The sequence below is a fragment of the Leopardus geoffroyi genome, chromosome C3 (assembly GCF_018350155.1).
Source record: "Leopardus geoffroyi isolate Oge1 chromosome C3, O.geoffroyi_Oge1_pat1.0, whole genome shotgun sequence".
Classification (NCBI taxonomy): Eukaryota; Metazoa; Chordata; class Mammalia; order Carnivora; family Felidae; genus Leopardus; species Leopardus geoffroyi.
The window spans coordinates 106,631,576-106,654,635 of record NC_059338.1 but is presented as its reverse complement, the minus strand read 5'-3'; the positions used below and the strand labels follow the sequence as shown (position 1 = coordinate 106,654,635).

General features: G+C 43.9%; 1 long non-coding RNA gene across 1 annotated transcript in view; it reads right to left on the bottom strand.

Moving 5' to 3' along the window:
- Nucleotides 1–22,583, bottom strand: part of LOC123585654 — a 152,917-nt gene extending 130,334 nt beyond the window's left edge. The window contains exons 1-2 of the long non-coding RNA XR_006706345.1: nucleotides 22,201–22,583; nucleotides 15,289–15,374 (exon numbers count right to left, since the gene is read on the bottom strand). This is a non-coding gene — a long non-coding RNA (uncharacterized LOC123585654). The remainder of the gene's footprint in view (nucleotides 1–15,288; nucleotides 15,375–22,200) is intronic.
- Nucleotides 22,584–23,060: the final 477 nt, after the last annotated feature.

Here is a 23,060-nt window from a genome sequence, read left to right as displayed (position 1 = left end):
AAGGAAGGAAGAGAGAGAATGAGTGGGGGGCAGGGAGGAAGGAAAGATTTCAAATGAAAATTTCAGATACAATCAGCACATATATTCAATTCCTCAGAAGGAGTTTCCCAGTGTTCCGTTTCCTCTGCTGATATTGCCTGTAGCCGGGGACCTTGGGCGACTGCAATTTCAGTATTCTCCATTTTGCTCCAAGAAACTGGTGCAGTCTACGGAACAGTTAAGAGAATGGGCACCAAAGAAAACCTAGGCTCTAAAAGGACAAGCAGGTGCTTTGCTAAATGACCTCAACAAGTTCCTCCAGAAAAAGAGAGGCAGTAACTGCGGCCAGGCTTGCTTAGCCCCAGGCACTGTTCCTAAGCAGGCTGGGTACAACATGATGGAGGAGGACAGTCATATCCCAGCTGGTGGAAACCTTGCCGGTTACTTAGGCCTTAGTGTGAGCCAGGCACCGTGAGCGGAGCCCAATGCTTGCAGGTCTCATTTAATCTTCACAGGAAACTAGGAGACAAGAAGGACTTCTGTGACTTGCATTTTGCAAATGAAGTTTCGAGATGTTAGGGAACTACCCAAGGTCATGGCACCCCTTGACTGCAAGACAGGACTGGAATGGATGTCTGCATAACTCTGAAGCCTGTGCCCTAAAGTTGCTCCTTGCAAACTTGGCTGCATGTTAGAATCACCCTGGGATCTGGGGAGATGAAAAATAAACCAGACAAACAATAACAACAATAACAAAACAAAATATATAGCATGTTACATGGTGATAGGGATCTAGGGAAAAATAAAGCAGAGAAGAGGGACAGCGTGGGGAAAGGGTAGGCTTTAGTTTTAAATATTGTCAGGAAAATAATCAATAAGATAACATATCAGCAAAGATCTGGGGGGAAAAGAAGAGGAAGCTTTGTAGCTATCTAGAGGAAAAGATTTCCAGACAGAGGCTATATGGCAGGTGTAAGGTCCTGTTATCAAACAATTGGCCAATATGGCCAGAGAGATGGAGGTGGGGGTGGGAGTGGGTGGGTAGCAGATGAGGTCAAGGAATCATGTGGAACCTTGTACCACTATAAGACTTTTCTGACTCTATAAGTCTACTAGTCAAATTACTCATATTCGACTTCAGCAAGCATTTAAAACATCTTACATCTGAAAGTAGAAATGACCTAGGCTTCATTAAAAAAATGTATCTTCAAAGTTGGAGCACCTGAACAAATGTTTGGGACCAGGGTCCAGAGAAGGGAGGGCTGGAAAACTGGGGAAGATGGCAGAGAGGGGCAGTAGAGTCCAGCTAGGGCTCTAAGGAGTCACCCAACCACCACAGGCCATCCTTCCTTTGAATAAAAAAGAACAGGCACACCTGAGTGGCTCAGCTGGTTAAGCACCTGACTCTTTATTTCGGCTCCCGTCATGATCTCAGGGTTTCTGGGATCAAGCCCCACATGGGGCTCTATGCTGACAACACAGAGCCTGCTTGGGATTCTCTCTCTTTCCCTCTCTCTCTGTCCCTCCCCTGCTCATGCACGCTTGCTCACTCTCAAAAAAAAAAAAAAAAAAAAAAAGGACTTAAAAAAATAACATTATAAAAAAGAACATCACAAGGGCTACTTGGAAAATCCAAGCTCCTTTATTTAAAAAAGTAATGGCTGGGGCGCCTGGGTGGCGCAGTCGGTTAAGCGTCCGACTTCAGCCAGGTCACGATCTCGCGGTCTGTGAGTTCGAGCCCCGCGTCGGGCTCTGGGCTGATGGCTCAGAGCCTGGAGCCTGTTTCCGATTCTGTGTCTCCCTCTCTCTCTGCCCCTCCCCCGTTCATGCTCTGTCTCTCTCTGTCCCAAAAATAGATAAACGTTGAAAAAAAAAAAATTAAAAAAAAAAAAATAAATAGATAAAAAAGTAATGGTACATGGATTTGTAAGCATTTTATTTCCAATTCTCCTCTTTCAGAAAGAAATCAGCAACTTTTTCTCTCCATTGCCTACCTTCTGCCTTGCCACCTATCTGATTTCTTTGATTTTTATCCTGCTCTCCTAATGATGCTCCAGACGGTCTCTGTTTAACCAGCCACAGTCCCTTTGTTGGTCTCTTCAGCTTGATCTCCTTGTCCCCGCCCCCACTTCCAGTTAAAGCACTATTTTCGGTGGTGGTTACATTCTTATTGTGGCCTATGCTCAAGGCCTATGTCCCACCACAGCAACCCCCCCCTTCCCCACTGCATCCTCCTATCACATCCTCTATCTCATCCTATGTGCACATCTTGGTCCCTGTGGGAGACTGTTGGACCGAGGGCCCTCAATAAACCACACCTTGGAATAGTTGCCACCTGTACAGATCCTCCTACGTTGACCGTGGGGCGGGCCATGTGACCTGCTTTGTCCAGTGGGACATTCGCAAATATGAAGCAAGCAGAGGCCTCATTAGTGCTGACACATCGAGGCTTACATTCTGGAAGTCATCTGCGCCACTGTAAAATTGCCTGAGCTAGACTACTGAAGATCGGGAGAGACCCTGATGGATGAGATGCCACCTCAGATACCGGGCCAGGCCAAGTTCCCAGTGGAACGCAGCCATGTGAGGTCAGCTGCAGCAGGTGAAGCAAAGAAAAGCTACCCACCGGAGTCTGTTCAACCCTCCGGCTCATGAAAACATAATAAATACTGTATTTGTTTTTTTTTTTTTTTTTTTTTCAGCGTTTATTTATTTTTGGGACAGAGAGAGACAGAGCATGAACGGGGGAGGGGCAGAGAGAGAGGGAGACACAGAATCGGAAACAGGCTCCAGGCTCTGAGCCATCAGCCCAGAGCCTGACGCGGGGCTCGAACTCCCGGACCGCGAGATCGTGACCTGGCTGAAGTCGGACGCTTAACCGACTGCGCCACCCAGGCGCCCCAATACTGTATTTGTTTTAAACCGCTACGTTTTGTGGCGTTTTGTTATAAGGCAATAGATAATAAAAGCAATCCTCATCTGATCTGGTCCCAAACCTGTCAGTCCCAGACTAGGCCAGGACATCCCCACACCTGTGTCAAGGTCAGTTTCTGCACGTCTACATGCTTTCACCGAGACCTGCTGACCCGGCTGCACCTGAACCTTCTACAGGCATCTATCTGGTTTGGGACAGCTTTGCATTTGGACTTTCTGAGCAGGAAACACATTGAGGGAAAATTGGGTGTACAAATATTCACTAATAGCATGCTGTGTTGTGACTTATGTGTGACTCACCTCATTCACTCCTAAGCCTGTATTCTATCTGTCATTACGCTGAATCATTGTTTGGAAAGGGATTCAAATTTACACTCTCTCTCAGACAGGGAGCACAGTACTTATGGTTTGGGGTTTGTGTTTTTGAAAAATGCCCTCTTTGTGGGGTTGCCTGGGTGGCTCAGTCAGTTTAAGCATCCAACTCTTGATCTCAGCTCAGGTATGGATCTCAAGGTCCTGAGTTCAAGCCTGGTGTTGGGTTCTACCCTGGGTGTGATGCCTACTTTTAAAAAAAAAAGTGCATTCTTTATAACGGTATTGTCTCTGTATTGATTTCATCCTCCTCACATCCTTTAGTGTAAGAGAGTGCTGGCAGCTATAACTAATTTTTTTTAAAAGATAACTGATCCAGGGTGCCTCAGTGGCTCAGTAGGTTAAGTGTCCAATTTCGGCTCAGGTCATGATCTCGTAGTTCAGGAGTTCGAGCCCTCTGTCGGGCTCTGTGTTGTCAGCTCAGAGCCCAGAGCCTACTTCAGATTCTGTGTCTCCCTCTCTTTCTGCCCCTTTCCCACTCATGCTCTCTCTCTCTCTCTCTCTCTCTCTCAAAAATAAACATTAAAACAATTTTTTTAATAAAAAAAAGATAACCGATTTAAAAAACTGAAATGTTCATTTTATTTTATTTTAAAATATTATTTTAAAATGTTTATTTTTTTTAGAGAGAGAGTGGGGGAGACAGAAGTGAGAGAGGAAGAGAGAGAGAATCCCAAGCAGGCCCTGCACTGTCAGCACAGAGCCCGACGTGGGGCTCGAACTCACAAGCTGTGAGATCATGACCTGAGTCGAGGTCAAAAGCTAGACACTTAACTAGCCAAGCCACCCAGGAGCCCCTAAAACAACTTAAAATGTTAAATTTTAGCTCCAGAAATATTTGAAAAACCATATTCATTTTTCAGGAAGAAAGCTATATTTTCATTTTGAAGGGTTACTTACAAGCTTAGGCTAATAAACTTACTTTTGGTCCCTTAAATGTGCACTAAAGGGACCTGGGATTTTGGACGAGTGGCCTTCACTTGAGAAGCGTTCACTTTGGCCTGAGGAGTGGGTTGCCAAGATATGCACACATCCAGTGGGTGTGCTCTGGGCCATGAGCACAAATGCAGAAGTGATTTGGTCTGGTCTGTGTCCTCTATTGTCAGCCTTGGGCACAGTGCAGGGACAGAGGTGTGCTTCATAAATATTGACTGCATAAGTGAGTGAATTACCTTTATGAGCAATACAGTACCTTGGAAATGGTGTTCCATTTTATATAGGAAACGATGCATCTTGATAAGTAAAAAAAAGAAGGAAAGGAAAGGAAAGGAAAGGAAAGGAATGAAAGAAAGAAAGAAAGAAAGAAAGAAAGAAAGAAAGAAAGAAAGAAAGAAAGAAAGAGAAAAAGAAAAAATTAGAATAAAGAAGCCATTGCTCCAAAAATAGTAAAAACCAAGTTCAGTACTCTCCTTCAATCCCTATGTCAAGTATTGATGTGAAAACAAGTTCAATGTATGAGCAAATGAACTCTACAGAAGGTCAGGGAGAAATTAATTGTATGTGTCCTATTACACGTTTCATTTGAAATATGAAAGGGAAGGTGACATTTTGAAGGCAAAAGAGATTTGAAGGATCATTTTTCTGATTAAAAGGAATAGTTTGCTTTATTTTTTAAGATCCAGATATGTAAAAGTGAATGATATAAAAACTACCTCTACAAATAATAAAAACAAATTGTTGTCAACCCTATACACATATAACAAAAGTAAGGTTACATTTTGCAATATGCTTTATTTTTTTTACCAATGTATTAGGCATAACTTCTCATTTTGTTATCTTTTCAAGGATTGCATTGTGTTACTCTACCCCATTTAGTGTGGCTACTAAGTTATCGTGGACAATTTTCCAATTTTGGATGCTTATAATTATATTGTTAGAAATGGCGCTATGATAAACAATCTTATAAGTGAATCTTGGCAAATATATGATTTTTATAGCCAAATCCTAAAACAGTGGATTTCCTGAGTTAAGTGGTATGCATTTAAATCTTTTCATGTTTCCCTCCAGAAATATATTGTACTTTTTTTGTATTCCTCCCACTTAGTTCCTGGACATTCATCACACCACTAATTATTATGATTTTTTGTTATCTTTTTAAGTATGATAGATAAAAAATAATAGCTCATATTTGAAAATTAGCTAATTATTAGTGAGATTAGATTATTCTAATATGTTCAGGGATCATTTGTATATCTTCTTTTGTCAAGTACCAGTGTTTATCTTCTGGCTATTTTTTCTATTGTAATGTTTTTTTTTTTTTTTTTTTAATTTTTTTTTTTTCAACGTTTATTTATTTTTGGGACAGAGAGAGACAGAGCATGAACGGGGGAGGGGCAGAGAGAGAGGGAGACACAGAATCGGAAACAGGTTCCAGGCTCTGAGCCATCAGCCCAGAGCCTGACGCGGGGCTCGAACTCACGGACCACGAGATCGTGACCTGGCTGAAGTCGGACGCTTAACCGACTGCGCCACCCAGGCGCCCCTCTATTGTAATGTTTTCATTTTACGTATTACATAGAATTGACATTAACTCCTTGTCATGTAATTTGCAAATATTTTGCCTGTGTGGTCATTTGTCTTTTAGTATTGATTGATATTTTTACTTTTTCCCCAAGAGAATGCGAGAATCTTAGGAAGAATTTCATGGATTTTGATAATACCATCTGGTCTCATTTTGCACTTGATTGTTTTTTATTGACTTTCAGATATGGCATACACAATTGTAGAATAATTTCAAGTCTCCAAGGATGTTATCATCCTTCAGAGAGGACTTACACTTGCTTCTGGAAGAAAGCTTAGGGTTCTAACAATCCAGGATCAAGCTAATCTAATTCCCAGGTTTGAGATGATTGGAAGCTGCGTTCAGTGTGAAGGTTCATGTATTTCCACACTCTGTCAGGTCAGATGTACCTTTCAGGATGCCGAGCCAATGCATGGGGCATCTACTAGAGGCTTCCCCTTTCAGTGATCTTGTATTCTTAATTTTTATCCCCTTCACTCCTCAGAGCTCTCCAAAGTGCCGCTGTCTCCAGCCTCTCGGCCACCTACTTTGGAATCAGCTAGCACTTCGAGGAGTAAAGCATCCCCAGGTGCTGGGTTTATGCCCCTGAGTTTCCTCCTTCTTTTAGACCTTGGCCATGCCATTCTTCACAGGTTTTTTAGCTCTCAGACGCCTTCAAGCAAATGTACTTTAAACTCCGTTCAGTTTTTGAAATTGCAGCAAAGTAGTTGATCTCAATTGCTTAGTCTGTCATTGCTGGAAAACCAAAGTGCTTTTGAAAACATGAATTCAGTTGGAATGTATTTAGGGTGAGTTACCCTTTCATTCCCAGCATAATTCATGGAGCAATATTTTTATAATGACATGAACCGTCTCCACTACCATACTGTAAGTGATTATATAAGTCCTGATTATATAAATATTTGGGTCTATTTCTGGACTTTCTATTCTGCCGTACCCTTCTGTATATTTCTGCACCAGAACCAAGTCATTTATTGGGTACAGTCGATTGCTCTAACTTTATAATACATTTTAGTACCAGGTGAGAGTTCTCTTTTCTTCCTTTTTTTTTTTTTTTTAACGTTTATTTATTTTTGAGACAGAGAGAGACAGAGCATGAACGGGGGAGGGTCAGAGAGAAAGGGAGACACAGAATTCGAAACAGGCTCCAGGGTCTGAGCGGTCAGCACAGAGCCCGATGCGGGGCTCGAACTCACGGATCAGAGATCGTGACCTGAGCCGAAGTCGGAGGTTTAACCGACTGAGCCACCCAGGCGCCCCTCTTTTCTTCCTTTTCACAAAATGTGTTTTGGCTCTTCTCATGTCTTTGTTCTTTTGGGTGAGTTTTAGTATTTTTAAATTACATCTGCCCCCCCTCCATCTCATTTATATTTTAATGGGAATCTTAGGAACAACTTTTAATATTTAGTTTTTAGTGCAGAAGCATGGCATAAAATCTATTTAGACAGGTCTTTTAAAACTTATCAAAGCCTATATACAAGTTATCTTTTATTCCTGAGCTTTCTTAAGATATTTTAGTACACTGCCTGGGGTTTTTCAAGTAGCCAGTGTCTGCTGGTAATGATTAATTTATCTCATCTTGCTCAAAATACCTCATTTCTTTTTTTTTTTTTCTTTTCTATTTTGTCTTATTGCATTAGCCAGAACATCCACTATCCAGAGCAATGTTAAACACTAATGATGATAATGACCATCCTCGTATTCTTTCTGATTTTTAACTGGATTACTTGTACACTTCTCTCAGTAAGTATAATGAATGTCAGCTATTGATTTAAAAGAGAGTCTTCACTGAATCAATTTTTTGAAAATATTGATAAAAGCTGCATGATCTCATGCAAAATATAGGATGTAATATAGATTATACTCATATGCTCATATGCTTCCTGTATCTTGTATTTGTGTCTTAGGTTGGTATATTAGCTTCTTAGGGCTGCTATAACAAAATGCCACAAACTGTGGCTTACAACGACAGAAATTTATTCTTTCACAGTTCCGAAACTGAAATCCAAAATCAAAGTGCTAGCAGGATCAATTCCTTCTGGAGGCTCTGAGGAAGAATCTGTTCCATGCTTCCCTCACCCTTCTGGTTAGCAATCCACAGTGTTCCTTGCCTTCTAGGTCTTTCACTCCAATCTCTGCTTCCATTTTCACATGACTGTCTCCTCCACCTCTGTGTCTCTGTGTCCAAATTGTCCTCTTTTTATAAGGACACCACTCTAATCCAGCACGACTGCTTCCTAATTGGTTACCTTTGCAAATAAGGTCACACTGACAGATCCCAGACAGACACGATTTTTTTTCAGGACATTATTCAATCCAGTGCAGTTGGGATCTCCCAGAAGCAGACTCTGAGATGAAGATTCATGTGCAAGCCATCTATTTCTGAAGGGCTCCCGGAGGAGGCCAGTAAGAGAGCAGGAAAGCAGAAGGAGCCAAGCAAGAGTGTGATGGCAGGCAAGACTTTTTGGAGAGATGATGCTTTGATATAATCAGGGAAGATCTGCATTAAAAATTATGCCTCACATTTGTCCCCATCTGAGGCAAGGGAGTCTGGACTGTCATATTTCCAAACCAGTTAATCATGAGATAAAGGTTGCCTGGGAAGGTGTAAAATCCCAGGCACTTCTGTCTCTGCATTTGCAAGTGAAGTGTTCCAGTAACTTGAGGGAAATGTTCCAAAGCAAAGTCATAGCTGTAAGCTATTAGAGTAAAAACTCACCTGAACTAGGTGAAGGGTACACAGAAATAGTGAAGAGGTCCAAGGAAAGTCCAAGTGTCTGCCACAAGTATCTTTTTTTGGTGTGTGTGCATTCATCTGTCAAAAATGTCATCAAATGTGTCCATTATTTTTTCTGGAAATTGCCGGGCCTACATAGTGTAGCTTCTAGCATTCTTTCCTAGGTAAGTCCTAGATTCCTTCCATTTCCTTCCTCCCTAATTTAGTCATCATTTACAAAGTATTATAAACCTGCTTCCCTATACTCATTTGTAGCTCTTCACATTTTAGTACACCCCTAATGCTGGAAGTCTCCAAAAAAGCTTTGAAGTATGCGGTGACAAAAAAAAGTTGTCAAGGAGAAATATTGGTAATAATGAGAGAGCCTCAGGAGTGGAGGAAAATGGCAGAGAAGGTAACAGAGGCAATGAGAGACAGTTTGCCATCAAAGTGATGGATGTGGGGGCATCACGAGGCAGGAGACGGAGAGGCAAGAACCACACAAGTTCTGTTACACCCCATACGTGCACATGTGTGCACACGCATACATACACACACACACACACACAGCAAGCATGCAAACGAACAATCCACAGAATCCCGATGAGAGCAACCCAGAGTGTGCTAGGCCAAATTTGGGCCTAGAACCACTCTGGAATCTGAACATTCTGGGGGACCCACAAGAAGACTCTCGAATGAAGTTTTGTAGGAAAGCCTTCATCTGAAGAGATAAGAAAGTCAGGCCCTCCCAGTGTAAGAAAGGAAGCACAATTTTATACATAGGACTCTGTCACAGAGCTGGTCCTTTAGCTGAGGATTGAGACTAAGGTCAGAGGAAAGGAGGGGCGCCTGGGTGGCTCAGTCAGACCGTCCAACTCTTGGTTTCGCCTCAGGTCATGATCTCAAGGTTCATGAGATCGGGCCGCATGTAGGGCTCTGTGCTGACAGCATGGGGCCTGCTTGGGATTCTCTCTCTCCCTCTCAGCCCCTCCCCCACCTCTCTCTCTCCAAAAATAAATAAATATGTTTTTAAACAATTGGATGTTTACCTTCTAAAACAGCAAATAAATTTTGGTTGTTATTAAAAACAACAACAACAAAACAATGGAAAGGAGATTGTGGGTAAAAATGAAATGACCTCTTCTCACAAAAAGTCAGATGTGACAATGGCAGCACAAGGCAGCTCTCCACAGGGACCCTTGTAGTGAGGTAAGGGTGAGGCACTCATCTGAGCAGACAGGCCTGGCTACTTTTGTCTGCAGTGGGCATGACCTCAGGTGAGCGCAGGGTTCTGGTGTATTGTGAGTCCCACAGCGTCAGCAGAAGTGGGCGTCAGGGGGCCCACACACAGGAGCAGATGTGGCACAATAAGGAGAAGACTTCGTGAGGCTTTGGGAACATCAGAGACTGTGGTGCAGGCATCTCTCCGGGAAGCCAGGGCGGGAGCAGGAGCGGGGGGGACAGGAGTGGTGTTGGGTAACCCACATCTGTGAGCACATGCGTTTCCTCCAGGAAACAGCTGGAAGTGGGTGAGACCGACTTTAAAAGAGAGCAGGGTAGAGGCTCCTGTGTTTGTTCAGGTCCTCTGAGAAGCAGACACCATGCCAGGGTTAGATGTCAAGGGACTGATGGAGGACAATACCTGTGAAGGGGAAAAGAGTGAGCCAGCGAAGGCGGGGAGAGCCCTCAGATTCGTGTTGTGTGTCTGACTCCTGTGAAGGAGGAGTTAAATAGGAGGAGTCCCAGACTGCGGGCCAGTTCTCAGAAGGCGTCAGCCTGGCCGAGGGGAGATCTGGAGTCAACATCTCCCAGTTGAGGAGTCCTGTGTCCAGCCATGCCCAGGAACTCCATCATGCTTAGTCGTTGGCTGGGTGCAGCCCATGGAAAACATGGCGGTGACACCAATGTGACAGTAGAGCAGGAGGGGCTGTCATTGGAGCCATCAGACAACCCTGCTCCCACCTTCATGACTACCACGGTCCCATACTAGCGGATGGCACCAGCACAGGAAGGTATCATTTGTGATAGTCTGTGAGGCCCATGTGATCTACATGGAAAAACTTGGGTTGCAAATGCTCACAAATTTTAAAACTCTTTGGAGCTGAAAGAGTTATACTCTTAGTTAACTGAACTCTTTTATCCAGAACTATGCCCTTATTCCCTCATGATGCCTGCTAACTAGGGCACATCTATAGGAGATAATATTAGAAGGCATCAAAGAGATTCTGAAATCACTGATAACTTGTGCAGACATGGTCAGAATGAGAACTCTTGGCCTCAGAATATCAGAAGATAACAGAATTGTTTGCATTTCTCTACATGCACATGGGGTTGGCTAGGGTGATACAAGCGAGGATAGATGAAGGAACCCAGGTAAAAGAGAAACAACCAAACACCCCTCCTCCAACTGTGCAGAACTCTACAGCTGTTCAGTTGTCTAAGGAATAGAAAGACTGCTTGATGGGCCCAAGATTTCAGAACACTGGTGAGGGGAAGGCTTTTAACGGGACTGAAAACCTGACCTAGCGTGTATCTGCGACGATGCCATTTGCCAGGACTATCCATTCAAGAATTCTTTGCTCAACTGGTGCTTCTGCCGCTTCAGGTTGAGCTTGTTTACCAACCCACAGCACCTAGGGGTCACCCCTGGAAAGTGTGACAGGTAAATATAGGCCAGGGGAGAAAAAGGAAGTGCATAAGTGACGGCAACTTACTGAACTTGTTGTGTTAAGAGGTGATGGCAGCCAAAACCATAAACAGCATCACTATTAAAAAGCTTAAATGAGTTCATGCCCGACAGATCATTAGCTGTGATGTGAAGGTGCCCTGCTTTGGTCTTTAGAGGGAAACATCAGAGAGATTGTCCTGTTTGGGCCACAACAGTATCTACTGGGGCCTCTGTGAAAGCCAGAAGTACAGTGGTTCTAATTTAAATATTCTCAAGTAAATGAATGAGTGAATGAATGAATGAATGAATGAATGAATTCTAAGGTAGCTGTTAACTTCTGTGATTGTGCTAGCTTCTGGTCATCACACTTTTGTTGGTGTTGGAGGGCTTTTCAACCAAGAAGACAACTCTATGGGCACCACCCAGCCTTTGTGGTGCTCAGCCCTGGAGGATCCTGGAGCCCTGTGAGTTTCCTTTTATACAAGGTGTTGAACCAGAAGCTGCAGCATGTGGGAGAACAGAGGTTATGGGAACCCTTTTCAAACACATGCTTCCAACCCATAGAACGGAGCATTTCTGGTTGAAGAGATGGTTGGGGGAGGATGGGGGTTGAGTACAGACAGTGTGTCACCTGTGCCCATCCTCCTTCACTGTCCCCAGTAGAGTCCCTAAGAACCCTCTTCAGGGCATATGGCAAAGGAAGCCGATTTATTTAGAGTTGGACTGGATACTCTTTGACCATATGATGACAGAATGCCACACCATACTGGCAGTCAGAGTTTTCTGGTGAATGCTGACAGGCTTTTCTAAATTTCAGCGTGGTGACCTGGATAGAACACAGACTTCAGAGTCTGAGCACATGGGTTCCAGTCTTGACTCTGACACTGGTTTTGTAACTTTGGCTAAGGACTCCAAGTTTCACTTTCATGGCCTTTACGATGGGGAGAATAACACCTCCCTCAAAGAACTCAAAGCGAGATGCCCATGTTGTCTTGGCCAAGAAGAGACAGTCCTGCCCAAACCAACATTCTCCAGGAGCCCTTCTATGGTTCTCTGACAGCCTTTTGTACCTTGATTCCCAACATCCCCCGCAGGGCCCTGTCTTTGGCCATCTACTCGGTAGATATCATTGCAGTTCAATATCAGTTTTTCCTGGGACATGATCCTTATACCACTCTTTGACTCAACCTACCATGACCATGTATGAAAAGCATCAGGGCACTCTTGGACTAGCCTTGCAGGACTCAGGCTGCTGGAGGGGGAGCACAGTAGGTGGGCCTCAGACTCTAAGGCCTGCTTGGTTTCTGATCTAGCTCAGAGGCAGCCTTCCTACTGGGACTTGGGTTCTGGGCCCTATCCACTGAGAGAACATGCAATGACTTCACCTTCTGCCAGCTGAATTTAGGCATCTCGATCCTTCACCCCAAATAAGCATCTATCCTGACTATAAGCCACTGGGGGAAATCTTTAAGTCTGTAGTGGATGGCATACACTGGAAAGACCAAACAATAGCCAAAGCTGAAGAGTAAGAGAACAAGTTGGGCTCACCCCAAATGAGTGCTTGCTGCCTAGAACAGTCAAAAAAGTCACCAAGGAGAATCCACTCCAGCCATGAGCATGGAAGGCAATAAGGGCTCTAAAGAGGCAAGAGTGGTAGGGTGCCAGGGCGACTCGGTCAGTACAGTCCTCATCTCAGGGTTGTGAGTTCAAGCCCCACATTGGGAGTAGAGCCTACTTTAAAAGTATTAATAATAATAAAGAGGAAAGAGTGGTGGCCTGAGAGTTGGGAGGACTGGGCTCCTGTCTTGACTCGGCCAGAATCCAGCTGTCACCATCCTTCTCGCCTTCCTCATCAGTAAAATGAAAAGGTTGGATGAAGGGATCCCATAGCCTTTCATAAGAAAGATCCTATGAATACAGGGCTTGAGTTACATGCGTTATTTATTCTCCAGTGCTGCCCTCCCCGCGTGCCCCTGCCCCCGCACCCCCCCCCTCCCAATCTGGGCACATGGGAAAGTGGAAGGAAAGCCAAACCTTCCAATCTGGCTTATTTGGGAGAAGAGGCCCTCAGTTCTGAAGAAACTGAGTGGAAGAAACACCTCGGCCTTATCACAATTTATGCTAAATGATGCACCACTGATATCTATAACACATGTTCTTGTAATTCCTGATCTCAGGAGATAAGCTCCCTTCTGTTCATTGTGAGGGAGTTAGCAGAAGTGAAAGGATGTGGGTAGCAAGAACTAGGGAAAGAGCTTTGTAAAGCCCCATCACCCTGGATGCCTAACAACTCAATCTGGGGAATATCAGATAGGTAAACAAATCTGTTAATGGTAGGAAATGGAGCGCAGCTCCACAAACTAAGAAGAGAGACCGGGCCTGATACTAAAGGCCCCTTTCCTTTCCAGAGGCCATCGTTTCTGTCTTCTTGCTGATAAAGAGAATGAGACAGGGGCTTACATTGTACCCAGAACACGAGGTGGTACGTAATCACATGTTCCAAATGTCGAGCAGCTCGACAGGAAACAAGAATAACAGAAGTTGGCATAAGGAAGATGGGAAAGCAAGACGCCAGGATCCCCGTGATTCTGAAGGAGACAATCAAAGGAGCCAGAACACATGTCACCTCTGGGTTCAGCACGGAGGGCTGTGGGGCTGGAGGAGGTCCCAGGCCAGCGGGGAAAGGCCAATGGGTCCTCCCCCACAATCTTCCTTGAGCCTGCACCTTGTCCCTAGGCCATCAGGACTTTCATGACAACCCAAATCCAATTTACAGCCGTTTGATCAAATCATTTATGTGAAAATTCTTTATACTGTGTATGCCACGCATGCCTCGTATACCAGGCTTACCGTGTTTCAGCCTGTCTTCAGGATATTTTTGGATATTAGGGAACCAATGAATATTAATAGTGACCCAGATCATGACCATCATTAGAATAGCTAACTGCCACAAACTCTCCCAAGCACTTTGAGCATATTTTCTCACTAACATAAGTACTATTATTATCACTATTTTACAGATAAGAAGGCTGAAGCTCTAAGAGTTGAAGTCATTTGCTCCTGGTTACAAAGCTGCTCAGTGGTGAAGCTGAAACTCCATCCAAAACTAGTCACACCCAACTCTATATTTTTAGTAAATCCATATTCTCAACCAGGCTGGACAATGCAGCCAACAGTAATCAGGGGGCATTTAGTGAGCACTCTCTAATTCTCAGATCTGCCCATGCACCTTCTACTGATAATTCCCTTTAAATATTCACGGCAGTCCATAGTGTAAGTGCTATTATTACCACTCTTTTTCTATTATTATATTGTTACAGGAGAAGACGATGAGGCTTGAGAGGTTGAGTAATTTGCCTGGGATTACCTGGGATGGGAATCCAAGCAGTCAATTTTGGATGCAACCCTGGGAAGTCTGACCCATAAACTTGTGCCGTTAGCCACTGACTTAACTTTAGAGAGAACCCTTCTGACTCACTGACCCAGAGGTACACATGCTGCGTGTTGACAACAATCTGAATTTCCAGGGTAAATCCTATCTGTTCAGCAAGTTCAAGTTCATATTTTAACTACCTAGGACTCTTCTCACAGGAGCAATGTTTGATACATGGTTGGTCACCAACAGTATGGATCTTGGGTCAGTTTCATTGCTCCCCGATTCATGTTTGGGCTTGAAATATTTATTGCACACCATTAGTAACTTCCCAGGAAAAGGAAATACTCCTATGTGAATTGAAGGATGATGGGCTTTACCTCCCCGTGAAACTTTGTATAAACCTTCCCAAAATCAATACGTGGCCAACTCCACACTTACTTTGCTCCCATTCACCATCCTGCCAGGGCTCAAGCCCTGTCACTAGTAAGGGCCAGGTTCTCAGAACTATGCTGGCTATTCTAAGCAGAGCCTCTGTGTCATCAAGAGCTTTGGGATTTCCCAGCACTAGACTTCTATTTGACCAAAAGTTCTAATCTGTTCCAGGCTTCCTTTCCCCTGTCACCACCTCCAGACATCCAACACATTTGAAAAGGCCCACTAAAGCGTTTCTAATGTTCACCTCCATTTCCTTCAGTTTCGATATAAGTTTTCAAGAGTCTTACCAGCATGAAGAATCTTGAGGTTTTTCTGATGCAATCTGCCCAATTCCCAAATCTTCCACATCAATCCATCGTACTTTGATTCCAGACTAAAAAACAAACAAACAAAATCGTCAGTTCTGGGGTGCCTGGGTGGTTCACATGGTTGAGTGTCCAACTCTTGACTTTGGCTCTCGTTATGATCACACGGTGCGTGAGTTCGAGCCCTGAGTCGTGCTCTACGCTAACAGTGTGGACCCTGCTTGGGATTCGTTCTCTCTCCCTCTCTCTGCCCCACCACTGTTCATATTCTCTTTCTTTGGAAATAAATAAATAAACTTGGGGAAAAAAAATCGGTTCTTTCATATGAATAAATGCAGGGTGCTCCAAGGGCTTCACAATTTCTTTGTCCTTATCTCTTCACTAACAAACACATTATTGCCATTTGAGGAAAAAGTTTCTTTTGCATCCTTAATCTTTTGTTTATTGTTAATTGTTTTTCTCCCTTTGAACACTTCAAAATGGCCATTTGCATCTTTCTATAACTGTGATTTTTGTCTTTTTGAACTAGAATTTGCCCAACCTTTAACTTTCTCAAGCAGTTGGACTAGATTAGGGCCAGCAACCTTTTTGATGTAAAAGATCCGATAGTATTTTAGGCTTGTGGGCTATGTGATCTCCATGGCAACTGCTCAACTCTGCCATTGTAGTGCAAAAGTAGCCAGAGACAATACACAAATAAGCAAGACCGGCTCCAATAAAACTTAATTTATGGTCACTGAAATGTAAGTTTCACATAAGTTTTCACCTTTCATGAAATACTATTTTACCAACCACGTAAAAATGTAAAAGCCATTCCTAGCTTGCCATGCACAAAATCAGGCAGTGGGCCAGACTTGGCCCCTAAACTAGATGATTCTAAATTTCCTCTTTATTCGAAGTATCATGACATTTCAGAACTAGAGGGAGCCTTAGAAGCCATCAAATCCAGTCACCCTGTGTGCCACAGAAGGAAAGAGGAACCCCCAAAGGGAAAGGGACTGACCCACACTTACACAGCCAGCAGGTGAGTGACAGTTCAGGACCATAGCAGGAGTCCCTGCCCTGCCTACAGTATGGAGACACTGAGGCTGGGTTCCATGTATAAGCAGAGGAGATCTCTTCAAAAAGTTGCAAGTTAGGGTTACCACCCTTTACTCTTCCCTGGAAATTTTAGATCCTGGTGTTGAAGTAAAAATGTGACTTTGAGCACTTAATTTGAATACATGTATAAAGTACTTGCTTCTAATGTAAAACACTAGAGAATTTGTGTAGTATACAAATACACTTTTTATTATTGCTGTTATAGTGAAGGTCAAATTAGACAATGGTTTCAATGAATTCAGAGCAATTTACAAATGTCCGCCATTTGTGACACTTTGATTAGAAAAATAAAGTAAATGTATCTAGAAAATTTTCTTGGGTGATTTGGACTGAAGTGCTGAATACAAGAATAATCACACATATACGCACACATTTTTGACTTGTCCCCCAAAGACTGGTAAAATTAGCACAAATAAATTAAAAACTTCTAGACAAGCTGTATACGGGGCATGCCACCTCTGCCCTCTAAGAGGCCCTCCAAAGTATTAGTGACAAAAGTCTTATTGTTGTAGCAAGATTGAGTCCATCACAGGGCAACGACACTAAAATATGAGGCATCTTTGTAAAGTCTATCATTCCCCATCCAAACGATTTAACCAAGTAATAAGACCATCAAAAATACCACACTTTCCTTTCCCTTTTCATCTGTTAAAAATGGATAAAGTATTTGGGAGGGATGTGGTGTATATGTGTAGGGGGGTGGGGTGCGTGCGTGCATGCGTGTGTGTGTGTGTGTTGGAGGGGGTACAGGGCAGCTGCTTTAAAAATCAATGCTTTTGGGGTACCTGGGTGGCTCAGTTGGTTAAGCATCTGACTTCAGCTCAGGTCACGATCTCACGGTTCATGGGTTCGAGCCCTGCGTAGGGCTCTGTGCTGACAGCTCAGAGCTTGGAGCCTGCTTTGGATTCTGTGTCTCCCTCTCTTTCTGCCCCTTCTCTACTCATGCTCTGTCTCTCTTTCTGTCTCTCTCTCTCAAAAATAAACAAACATTAAAAAACATTGGATGCTTTCGCTTCCCTTTTTGGTGACCAGAAAAATAGGAAGCTGATGTAGGAATAAGAGGGAATTTCATAAAAAACAGCCTATTAAAACAAGTTTTAGAATGGTAGTGGAGGGAGGAGGAGGTGGACCAGAAAGAGAGGACTGTTCCAGCAATTCCCATCTGGAACTTGGTTTACACTTCCTGATTCTTCACACAAAGCCTACAGTTTCTTAACTTCCAGAGGGTCCCTGCCTTAGCAGCCAGCTCTGGCAAGTGATCCGGGGAGACAGTATTGCAAAGAGAGAGATGAGAGAGACCTCCAGAAGCTTTGCTGATGGCCCCCATCTTCCATAGTCATCCTGTTGTGGATTGCAGGCTCACTCACCTTTCTGAACCCTTTCCTGAGGCTGTCTGTGCACACCTGGGAAGAGGGATCAGAGGTTGGAGCAGCAGCAGCCCCAAGTGATGTAAGTTCAGGTCTCCATGTACCAGACCTAGAGCCAATCTCCTAATGAGTCAGGCCTCGGTGATTCAAGGATTCAGCAAGATGCACTGAAGCTCCCAGTCAAGAGGCTGGGCTACATCCTTATGTGTGGAACCTTACTTTGCAGGTGCTAAACCATTGCCCCTCTGCTCCCCAGACCTTTTGGGACCTCAAGGCCTTCATCTCACAAAAGAAAAGGATCCCAGCTTACTTTGCAGTGTAGGAAATGATTGGCTTAGCTTTTTCTCTAGGCTCGAGAGGCCCTTGGCCTCAGTGTACCATCTCGAATGTGGTGGCCTGCCTTCTCTGTTCCCTTAGCTACACACACCACCCCGTCAACACCTGGAAAGGAGAATCTGGGCATCCCACGTCCACTCAGTCAGAAGTCCTAGACTTTTGCTTCTTTCTGTTCACCTAGCTCCATTCTTGGACATATTTGATTCCTAACCTGTCAGTGCTGTCTTTCTCTTCCTACCCATTTCTAGAGCTGTGGGCTTTTATGCATGTTTGTTTATTCTTTTATTTATTCCTGCCACCAGCGTTGGATGCCACCATATGCAGGCACCATGCCCATGCTGGTGGAGAACAAGATAAAGGAGGTCCCCGTGTGCTTGGGCCTTGAAGCTTAGCAATGAACAAGACAGCTGAGAAGGAATGACCTAAGGGTTTACATCTTTTCCATGTGGCGAGTGCTATGAAGGATATCAGCTCACTAAATATTTATACAGAACCTACTGGAGCCAGGATGAGTGCCCAACTGTGATCATAAAGACACCCCTGTCCCTATTTTCATGAAAACAGACCATTCATAAAAAACTCATGCCTGGAGCGCCTCTGTGGCTCAGTCAGTTAAGCGTCTGACTTCAGATCAGGTCATGATCTCATGGTGCATGGATTTGAGCCCCATGTCAGGCTCTGTGCTGACAGCTCAGAGCCTGGAGCCTGCTTTGAATTCTGTATCTCCCTCTCTCTCTGCCCCTCCCCCGCTCACACTCTGTCTCTGTCTCTCAAAAATAAATAAATGTTAAAAAATTTTAAAAGAAAGTCACACTCGTGAATGTCACAATTATAATCTGAGTATCTAACAGGGGAACGTAGGGTCCTGGGGGTCAGAAGTAACTTCTGGGAGGAAATGTTATTGAAGCAGAGACCTGAAGGGGGTAGGACACAATGAGGCCCATTTAGCACAGGGCCTGCACTAATTAGCAGCCATTCACTAAACAGTAATATTTAATATAAAGTAAGTAATTTGCATTTCTTTGATAACACTCTGGTCCTCTGGGTAGGGGTCTCCACTCACCTTATTCTCACATCCATTTGCTCTCTGGGAAGAACTTATTGCTAACATACTTCTATCTACCTACCTGAGCTTATTGCTACCCACAAAGATAAGACCAATAGCTAATTTATATTTTGGCTTCTGAGGTGGATGTCTCACTACTCTGATTAACTTAAACCCATAGCAGTCCATCCTTCCTTGGCCTCTGTTTGTACACGCTGGAAGATTAAGCAGGAGGAGTAGGTATGGGGTGATGGATTTGTAACAACGGAAGCTCAGGGAGCCAGCAGGTACACAGAAGTGTGGCCATGCACTCGGGGCAGAGCTTGGGCCGCAAGCCCTCAGTTCCCTCCACTGCTTATTCTTTTCAGTGCTTGTTGTCCTGAAGCACTGGCCAGGCTCAGAGAGCTTAGAAACAGTCCCAAGCCCAGGAACACAAAGTTCTCGTTTTAGGTCTTCTCCTGGGGAAGAAGCCCCTTAGTGACCTATTGTACTTGCCTGGAAAGAAGAGTCATAGGACAGCCCTGAGCTGACTTCCCAGGGGATGGAGGGAATCCTCATTAAGATCATTTGGAGGCACTTAGTAAAGAGGAAGTTTAGGTTCAGTACTGAGTATGGTTCTTAATAAAACCCTTGGAGCTTCTGGGAGGAGAGATGTTGAGGAATGGAGGCGGTGATCAGGGGGAGGAGGAAGGGGAGGGAGGGCAGTGCCTGGGCAGGATCCTGACTCCTGTGCTCACTGGGAGGACACGGTCTGACCTCTTCTCCCATTTCACAGCTATTTTGTGGCAATATTTCTGCAATGGGAACAGGCTGCAAGATCTGATCATGCTCAAGCGGTCACCTCGTTCTCCTCCTGGGCTTTATTGAGGGACTGTTGTTCATGTCCCAGCCGGCAGGTGGGCGTCCCCTTTGATGCACACAACCTTTTCCTCTGGTGGTTTTCTCTGATTCCAGTTCCTTTTAGACATATGATCTGTGATGATTTGAGGGCCTCACAGAAATTACCCAAATTGCTCAGATGTGGGATGTAGGAAGAAGAATTGTTTTAAATTATCTGCATAAGATAGCCATGTTTTAGAAATAAACTAGGAAAATTAGGGGGAAACACACATGATCCCATTAACTTAAGACATTACTACGCCTCCCATTTTGATGTATTTCCCCCATCTTTTCCCAAATGCATTTTTTTACATTGCTGTGATAATGGTCCATTAAAACCAGTGTCGTATTTTGCCTTATGTTTCCATGTCTTCATAATAATCACTCTGAATGGCTAGATACTGTTCATTGAAAACATAGATCATATTTATCTTAATTGTTCCTTATGACTTTACATTTTCTTGCACCCAGTTTTTCCACAGTGTATGACCCTAGAAGAAATGTTTTTATACATGATCCACGGTATAGGTCCAAGAAAGGGCCTGAGCCATGTGGCAGAGCAGTTCTCTGTGCTGAAGGCTGGCTCAAGTCAAGGATGCCTTCGTAGGTATCTGGAGTGAGGTTAATTGCATATCAGCCAGGCAGTGCCCCATACTGTAGATAATAAGACTATCCTGGACCCTGGATTGTGAAAAGTCAACAGGAACTTTTCTCATCTCTGCAGGCACTTTCTTCAAGCTCTTTCCACTTCTTTTTTTTTTTTTTTTAATTTTTTTTTAAAATTTTTTTAATGTTTTTATTTATTTTTGAGACAGAGAGAGACAGAGCATGAGCGGGGAAGGGGCAGAGAGAGAGGGAGACACAGAATCTGAAGCAGGCTCCAGGCTCTGAGCTGTCAGCACAGAGCCCGACGCGGGGCTCGAACTCACAGACTGTGAGATGGTGACCTGAGCTGAAGTCGGACGCTTAACCAACTGAGCCACCCAGGCGCCCCTCTTTCCACTTCTTTGGGCACATGGTGGATGGAAAGTGGCCACCCCTTGGTTCCTGGTTTCAAATCACCATTCAAGAGACATTCCCAGACTGGCTTCTGTCCCTTAAGCCTTGCTCCAAATTCCGGAGAGAGGAAATCTAATAGCCCCATTTAGGCCTCTCTTCTGTCAAATACAGGCAAGGAGTTAAAGTCATTTGGTTCCCACTAGAGGCCTAAGCTGCTTCTATAATGGGTGATATATCCTGTCCCTTATCCCAGGCCAGCCCTTCATTTGTGACCTATCTCCTACTTCTCTCCTTCTCAAAGTTGTGACTCCTGCAACCATCCCAGCCCTCCCTTGGGTCTCAATTTCTCCCATCATTCATGTCATTTTTGGGGTCAGCAAACGTGTTCTAGTGTCTTTCAACTTAAACAACAAACCTCCCTTGACTCCACGTCTTTCTCTATTTACCGCCCAGTCTCTCTGCCCCTATTGACTGGTAAGATTCTCAGAGGAATTCTCTGTCCTGCTGTCTCTATTTCCTCATCTTCTATTTTCTTCTCAGTGTCTTCAACTGGATTTCATCCTTCCACTTCCATTAAAATTATGCTGGTTAAGGTGACCAAGACCTTCAACTTGGCATATGTCTATCCTCCTCTAAGTCAAGCTTTCAGAAATATTCCATACAGTCAACCACTCCTTTCTTGAAATATTCTCTTTTATTGGATGAGGATACCATATATAATAGATGCTTTGCTGTGCCAGTCAGATTCCCCCAATAAGGCCAAGGAGCTCTTCCTCCAGTTGTCAGGCATGTTGGTGGTTAATCAGCGTGGGGCTCACTCCATCTCTGGGAACTGCTCTCAGATAAACAAACTGCCTTGCCCAAACCTAAGCCCCTTCTCAGGGGTAGTCCATACCCAAGGACTCGTTGATGTGAGTTGATGTGAGGGTGCAAAGTCCAGCTCCCTTGCCTCAATTTGGAACAACTCTAAAAGTCCATCCAGCTCCAGAGCTGGGCTGGACTGACTAAAAAAACCATGGCATCACATCTGAATTTCTCCCTCTGCCCAGTCCTGCTTCCCTCACTTCCCTAAAGATGTTGTTCCTGAGAACTCCTGAATCTCCAACCCAGAACTCATTTCCAGGGGACCTGACCTAGGATAACAAAGTCTCCTGGTTTTCTTCTTACCTTGTTTTCTGCCACCTGGAATTCTTACAAGTTCATTCTTGTATATCTTCATTCCTGGTTTCTTTTCTGCCTCAACAACTTTAAAATGCCTCGTTTTTCCTCTCTTCCCCTCACTACTTCTGATCTCTCTTTAGCTTTCTTCTTTTCTTTGTTTGTATGATCGGGTTGCTACACAGGCGCTAAACAGAGAACCTATAAGATAGTGGTCCCAGTCTCTCGGTTTTCCTTGGAAATAACCGTATTACCCAACAGCTATACTCAAGTTGTCTGACACCTAAGGGACAGAGAAATGGCAAGATGGATTTTATCTGCTGGGTCAAGTGAAATGTGTGCAGCAATGTTTATTCTTCCATAATTGGTTAAGTAAATAGTATTTACCCACGGCACAAACCTGAGGACCTGTTAATACAAAATCAAACCAGTGATGGTGACACCATGTACTTAGCTCCAATTCTCCTGTAAGTACATCTCATTCTTTCTCTTAATCCATTTCTATAATAATAACAATAAAAAAAAAGGGACCAAAAGTTTGAATTTGCAGCAGCTATAAACTTTCCAGCGGGGCAAGGGAACACTTTGTTACAGAGAACTTCACAAGCTGAGGCGTCAAGAAGAAATCGGCTTCCTAGACTATTATGTACAAATGAGATCGCCTAGATAATTAGGAAATACCTGTTACACAATGTAGTGTGCACGTCCTGAAGCATATTAAAACATACAAATGATGCTGATTTCTTTGTTCTGACAAACACACATGGTTATGTAAGATGTTAGAGGAAGCTAAGTAAAAAGTATTGGGACTCCTTTGCATTAGCTTTGCAACTTTTCAGCAAATCTAAAAGGAAACGTCTCCATACTAC